The following is a 7,431-nucleotide window of genomic DNA, read 5'->3' on the forward strand; positions in this document are numbered from 1 at the left end:
CACTAGTCCAGTGTTGCCCTCACCAGCAGCTCCAGAGAGGGTTTCAGTCATACATCCACGTTTCAACTGCTCAGTCCCACTCCATTTCACTGAATCCACTTTCCAGTGCCTCAGGTTTCCCTCTGCCATTGTGGCTCTAAGTCAGTTCCTGTTTTCTCATCTTTTCCCTCCTTGAAGTGCTTCCCAGAAAGGCAGGCATCTTTCCCCAGCCCATCTGGCCCACAACAAGACTTGGAGCCTGCACACTCTGCTTCCAGCATCTCTGAGACTGCTGGGAAAGGTTTGGGGCACAAACAGCCTTTAAAAGAGTTTCCCTTCCACTGGCCCTGCAGCTCTCAGATGGAGCTTCCCAGATAAACTTGGTAGTCTCCCTGAAGTGTTCTGTTCTCTGTTTGCTTCCTATGACCCAAAGTCCCCAGGAGCTGGGCATTTCCAGCCATTCCACAGGGAAGGCAGGATTAAATGCTGCAGCTGGATGGGATTTCCTCTCACTGGCTGTGCCAGACTGCTCTAGCAGCAGAGCTGAGTGGCAGCCTAGTACTGCCTACCTGGATCTGGACCAGAACCTGCTTATCCAATGATTTTTCCTGGCCCACAGCCTCTTTCCTTCTTACTGACACTGTGGCAGTGCCCTGTTCTCAGCCTCAGTCTCTGATATGCCCAAAATTCTCCTCATGCACTTGAGGGGCTGGGACCCACAGGCCTGGCCACTGTGGGAAGCAGCAGTTTGCAGCAGAAAGCAGGAATCTGAAGAGGACTTTGGTGGAGTTGGACAGGTGGCCAAAACGTGGTACCTGATTTACTCAGGACTGGGGTGAATCCCACCCCACATGGCTGCTGCTATAAATGAGCAAACGCTGGGCACATGAGAGAGATTTTCCTCTGGCACCATGGAGCATCATTTGCAATACCTCTCCAGCTTTCTCTCTGCTCATTTCCCATCCCCATCTGGCACATTACTTCCATCCCTTTTCCCATCAAGAATGCATCCAACACTACCCAAACCTGGGGAATGATGAGGTGTAAATGGGAAAGAGCTTCTGGTATGACCTCATGAGCTGCCATTCCAAGAGCTCCAAGAGCATTGTTTCAAACTTCCCTTTCTGATGTTTTACATTTGCATTAATTTAGGCTAATTACATCCACTGTGGAGTGATCAGAGCAGGGTTTCTTCACCCTCATTTTGAGTTTGGACACGGTGCTGGGTGATGACTTGAAGTGGGAGAAACCTGCTTGTCAAAGAGGTGATTTGGAGCCACGGCAAGGTGCAGGGAATGCTCTCTTTGCTGCTGCACAGACTCACAGAACGGTAAAGGTTGGAAGGGATCTCTGGAGATTATCTAGTCCACAGCACTGTGAAAGCAGGTACACCTAGATCAAGTGGCACAGGAACATGCTCAGGCAAGTTTTGAAAGGCTTCAGAGCAGAAGACTTCCTAACCTCTCTGAGCAGCCTGGTCCAGTGCTCCACCACCCTCAAAGTGAAGAAGTTTTTCCTTGAGTTCAAGTGCTGTAGTCTGCACCCATCGCCCCCTGTCCTACCAGTGGCTACCATTCAAAAGAGCCAGCCCCATTCTTTTGATGTACATTGATAATATCCCCTCTCACTCTTTTCTTTCCCAGGATGTTTCCAGACAGCCTCAGATTCACTGCACAGGCATCTGGGCTGGAGCAGAGTGCTGCTGGTGGTGTACGGCCCCTGGGACAGGACCTGTGATGCCTGGGACAGGAACTGTGAGCCCCTGGGACAGGAACCTCATGAACAGGCAGCTGTGAGCCCCAGGGACAGAAGCTGTGAGCCCCTGGGACAGAAGCTGTGACCCTCATGGACAGGCAGCTGTGAGCCCCTGGGATAGGAGCTGTGACCCCTGGGAGAGGAGCTGTGAGCCCCTGGGACAGGAGCTGTGAGCCTTGCAGACAGAAGCTGTGAGCCCTGGGACAGGAGCTGTGACCCCTGCAGACAGGAGCTGTGACCCCTGGGACAGGAGCTGTGAGCTTTGTAGACAGGAGCTGTGAGCGCACTGGGACAGGAGCTGTGAGCCTTGCAGACAGGAGCCCTGGGACAGGAGCTGTGAGCCTTGCAGACAGGAGCTGTGAGCCTTGCAGACAGGAGCTGTGACCCCTGGGACAGGAGCTGTGAGCCTTGCAGACAGGAGCTGTGAGCCTTGCAGACAGGAGCTGTGACCCCTGGGACAGGAGCTGTGAGCCTTGCAGACAGGAGCTGTGAGCCCACTGGGACAGGAGCTGTGACCCCTGGGACAGGAGCTGTGAGCCTTGCAGACAGGAGCCCTGGGACAGGAGCTGTGAGCCTTGCAGACAGGAGCTGTGAGCCCTGGGACAGGAGCTGTGAGCCCACTGGGACAGGAGCTGTGAGCCCACTGGGACAGGAGCTGTGAGCCTTGCAGACAGGAGCTGTGAGCCCTGGGACAGGAGCTGTGAGCCTTGCAGACAGGAGCTGTGAGCCCTGGGACAGGAGCTGTGAGCCCACTGGGACAGGAGCTGTGAGCGCACTGGGACAGGAGCTGTGAGCCTTGCAGACAGGACCCCTGGGACAGGAGCTGTGAGCCCCGCGGCAGTGCAGGGTTCTGGAGCGTGTGGCGGCTGGCAGGGGGTTCCCTGGTAGGTTGACTTGCAGGGCACACGGAGCGGTTGCAGCCTCAGGGCGGAGGCGTGCGCGGCGCTGGGTGGCAGTGCCGCGACCTGGATTCGCGGCACTCTGGCTCCCTCTGGTGGAAACAAGGAGCTCCGACGTGCCCCATAGCCAGGGGCCACCATGGGCCACCCGCTGACCCCGCGGGTGCGAGGCTTCCGGGCTAGCATTTGCCAGCACTTGTAGCACCGTGGTGGCCGGGGCGTGTGCGTGTGTTTAGGTGTGTCTGTATGTCGCACTGTGACCAGACTTGCAGCCCCCGGACCCAACCATGGGCGGGCATGGCTGCAGCTGGTGTGGAGGCACACCCTAGGGACGTGCTTTAACAGTGCCCCCCGGGGAAGCAGGGGTCCTGGAGTGGGTGTGTGGAAAGGAGTGGGACGTTTGCTGGAAAATGTGGAAGAAAGAAGGAAGAAAGAACATGAAACGGGGGAGGAAAGGCCTTTTTAAAGGTCTGCTAGACCAACTGCCCTGCAGTGAGCAGAGACATCTTCAACTACACCAGGCTGTTCAGAGACCCATCCAACCTGAGCTGGAATGTTTCTGAGACTAATGCTCTCACCACCTCCCCGGGCAACCTGTGCCAGCGTGTCACCACTGTCTTCCTTCTGTCTGGTCTAAATCTCCCATCTTTTAGTTGTGAACCATCACTGCTTGTCCTGTTGCAGCAGGCCCTGCTAAAATACTATCCCCACCTTTGTTACAGGCCCCTTTTAAGTACAAAAAAGCTGCTACAAGGTCTGTGCAGAGCCTTCTCCAGACTGAACAACCCCAGCTCTCTCAGCCTGTCCTCACAGGGGAAGTGTTTCAGCCTTCTGATCAGTTTTGTGGTCTCTTCTGGACCCGCTCCAACAGGTCCAGGACTTTCTTGTGCTGAGGACTCCAGAGCTGGACATAGTGCTGCAGGTGAGGTCTCACCAGGGTGGAGCAGGCAGCCAGAATCATCTCCTTCAATCTGCTGACCATGCTTCTTTTGATGCAGCCCAGGATACAACTGGTCTTCTGGCTGTCCTGGTAAAAGAATTCTTCTGGCTGTTCATAAAAATTAATGTTCATACAGGAATTAATATTCATCATTCATAACCAATTATTAATTTCTGATTCACTGGCCTATAAGCACATGTTGCCAGCTCATGCCCAGCTTTTCATCCCCTGGTATCCCAAAGTCCTTCTCCGCAGGGCTGCTCTCAATCCCTTAGAATCATAAAATCATACAATCAGTCAGGGTTGGAAGACACCACAAGGATCATCTAGTTCAAATCCCCCTGCCATGGGCAGGGACACCTCACACTAGATCAGGCTGTCTAGAGACTCATCCAGCCTGGCCTTAACACCTCCATATGGGGCTTCCACCACCGCCCTGGGCAACCCCTTCCAGGGTCTCACCACCCTCATGGTGAAGAACTTTCTAACATCCAGTCCGAATCTATCAATTTCTAGCTTTGTTCCATTCCCCCTAGTCCTGTCACTACCTGACATCCTAAAAAGTCCCTCTCCAGCTTTCTCGTAGGCCCCCTTAAGATACTGAAAAGCCACAATAAAGTCACCTTGGAGCCCTCTCCTCTCCAGACTGAACAGCCCCAACTGCCTGTCTCTCCTACTGGCAGAGCAGCTCCAGCCTTCTGATCATCCTCATGGCCCCTCTCTGAGCATGTTCCAGCACATTCATATCACTCTTGTAATAGAGACTCCAGGACTGGACACAGTACTTCAGGTGGAGTTTCACCAGTGTGGAGTAGAGGGGGAGGATTACCTTCCTTGACCTGCTGGTCACCCTTCTCTTGATGCAGCCCAAGATTCGGTTGGCTTTCTGGGCTGCAAGAGCACACTGATGGCTCATATTGAGCTTCTTGCCCACCAGCACCCCCAAGTCCCTCTCCTCAGGGCTACTCTCAAGCCAGTCACTGCCCAGCCTATATTGGTGCTTGAGACTGCCTCGACCCAGATTCCTTCATCCTCCAGGCTGTATTGATCCCATGAGCTGCCCTGATGCCGATTTTCTGTTACAGTGGGAGAGACTTTGCCCCTCTGGCCTCTGGAGGCACAGAGCCATGTGTGGAAGAGCCTCTCTTGGGTCCCAAAGGTGGGCAGAACAGATCCTCCCCCCCAGCCCCAGCGCATCCTTCCATGTCTGGATAACTGTGATCATTTACTGTCTCACTTTCCTGTGTCCTGGAGGCTCGCAGCGGTTCCTCACCAGACCAGCAGGAGCTCGACCCCTGGTGCGGTCACAGTTGGGTGCCCAGAGCAGGTGCACTGCAGTGGGAGTGATGAGGTGGGAAAGGGAAAAGGCAGGCAGTGGGCAAGGTCGCGGGGGAGCATGAGAAGGTAGGAGGCGGACATAAACCCTCTCGGTGTTCGTGACAGCCGGAGAAAGCCATGTAGCCAAGCCTGGTGCCTCCGGTCGGGGAAGGCTGTGGAGCGCAGGGACAGCGATGAGGGATGTGTGGAAGTGCCGTGTGTCCACACGATGGCACCAGACCCAGAGCAGTGTCCCCAGCTCGGGTGGGAAGGCAGGACCCTGTCCCCGGGCCTCGGGCCTATGTAACATTGCCCCTGGGAGAGACGATGTCTTTTTCGGTAGTACTTAGAATAAGGGCTGTGCAACAGCTCCCTGATCGCATCTCCCCAGAATTCCTCCAGCTTCTCATGCTCCTGCTTTAGTTCCAGCTATATACAAGAAGGGAGATGTTTAAAGCCTTCTTCTTTAGCTGCTCCATCCCCTGGTCTCATCTGCTGTTTCCCCTGTGTCAGGTGTGTATACATCCACCCTACCTGGCTCACGGTTCCTGCTGCAGTGGCAGAGTCTCCCACCTCCTACCTCCCCACTCTATTAAGACAACCCAGCACATCGTGTCCTGGGAAGGAGGGAGGCAGTGAGTGGGGGCAGGAGCCATAGGGATGGATCTTGCTTTGTGCTCCAGCAGTTGTCAGGACTCAGTGCTCCAGGTTTGGCAGATGAGGGTTTTGACCATTGTGTTGTGTCCACAGTACCCTGGGTCAGGCTGGAGACCACCACAGGGGGCTTGGGAGTATGATGATGGTGCTGATGGCATCCCTACAAATCACCCAGGATAAAACCACATGCAGTGCAAGGGTCCCAGATGATCCTGCACAGACTCGGTGCCGCAGGATTCGACCCAGACCTCTCAGTGGGCAGCCAGGCTAGCCTCCGTGCCCAGCACAGCCCTGTGTCTAAGCAGTGGCTGTGAGCCAGGATCCCTGCTGCTCCTCCACCTGCTCTTCCCAAGGGATACAGGGGATTTCGTCTCCCCTCACTGCAGCCAGATTTCCAGCTGAGCCTCTTCCCATAAGGCAACATGCATTAGTAGAGGATGAGGTCTCCAGGGGAGGAGAGGAGCCCAAAGCAGGCTCAAGGTTCCTCTGATGGATTTCCCCCTTTGCCTCTGTTCTTCAGCAGCATGGGGGCTTTCTGCTGCTCACAGCTTCACCTGATGCAGTTAGCATAGGTCCAATGTGGAGTTTTCCTTGTTGGTCTCTGCAGTGGTCCAGGGGGTCCCACACCATGGCAGTACATGCAGCAGGACACACAAATGTCCCAAATAGGGTTGCAGGTCCCCTCCACATCCTGCTCCATCCCTCACAGCCAGATGCCTCCACTCTGCAATTTTAGCAGACAAGCTCTTCTCTGTTCTCCCCACAGCTGTCTCCTACTCTGTGGAATCACCAAATGTCCTCATCTCCATCCCTGTCCTCATCTCTGTGCCCATCCTCTTCCATCTCCAGGAGCTCCCAGCCCCAGTAAGCTCAGCAGCTATTTAACCAGCAGTGAGCCAAGATCCCGTCAGAGCAAACAGTGTCTCATCCTGTCCTCACACTCCTCCGTCTGCCCATCTCCATCTGCCAGTTCTTGTCCAACATCCTGACTGGCAGCACCCTGAGAGCAATGTTTGCCCTTTCCTGGTCCCTTTGTCCCACCTGTGCAAGGTGGAGATTTGGCCCAAAGGCTGTTGAAATAAGCCAGAGGCTGGGGGCTCCCTGGAGCAAAGGGAGACACTGCAGGACACTTGGTTTGGCTGAACCCAGGGTCTCACCAAGAGATGCTGAGCTTATATTAAACCTGGGCAACCCCTTTTCCACTCTGCATCCCTAGGAAAGGTCAGACTGCATATCCCAGCTTTCCCTGTCTCTCTGTCCAACCAAGCTGGCTGCTGCCTTCCTGCCTGGCTCTCACTAAGTAGCTTTGGCTAAATCCTAGGTCAGAGGAAGATACTAATCCCTGCAGTTTCACGGCTGGCAACGATGGCCACTATCTTCAGGGACAGCATGGCAGAGAGACAGGACAGGTCCCCAGGGAAAAGGGGCTCTGAGCAGGTGTGCCTGAGGGTCCAGGGCTACCAGCCTGGATGAGTGAAGCCATCAGACTGTCATCCTGTCCGGCCCAGCCAGGATCCCAGGGCCGGCAGCAGAAGGGAGCAGGGATTTGTGCCTCGGAAGGAGCAGCACCACTGCTTTCCGCCAAGCAGATGTCAGGGCTTAGGGCTAAACCGCCTGCAACAGGCGCAGCGGCTGCGGGAGATGTATAACCCCACGGCCTCCCAGCGGCCGGACAGCGGGACCGCCGCAGCAGCTGGGCTGCAGCTTTAGCACTGCCGGGCGGTCAATACCACCCTGGTGGGGCACATCGCCCTCAGCCCGCCCATGACCCACTCCCGGCAGCTGCCTGTTTCCACGGGGGAGTGCGTTTCCACGGGGGATGAGACGACTTTTCCCGACGCAGACAGCTTTTCCACCAGGATTTCTAAAAATAGTAACCCAGGC

The sequence above is a fragment of the Pogoniulus pusillus genome, chromosome 26, assembly GCF_015220805.1.
Source record: "Pogoniulus pusillus isolate bPogPus1 chromosome 26, bPogPus1.pri, whole genome shotgun sequence".
Lineage (NCBI taxonomy): Eukaryota > Metazoa > Chordata > Aves > Piciformes > Lybiidae > Pogoniulus > Pogoniulus pusillus.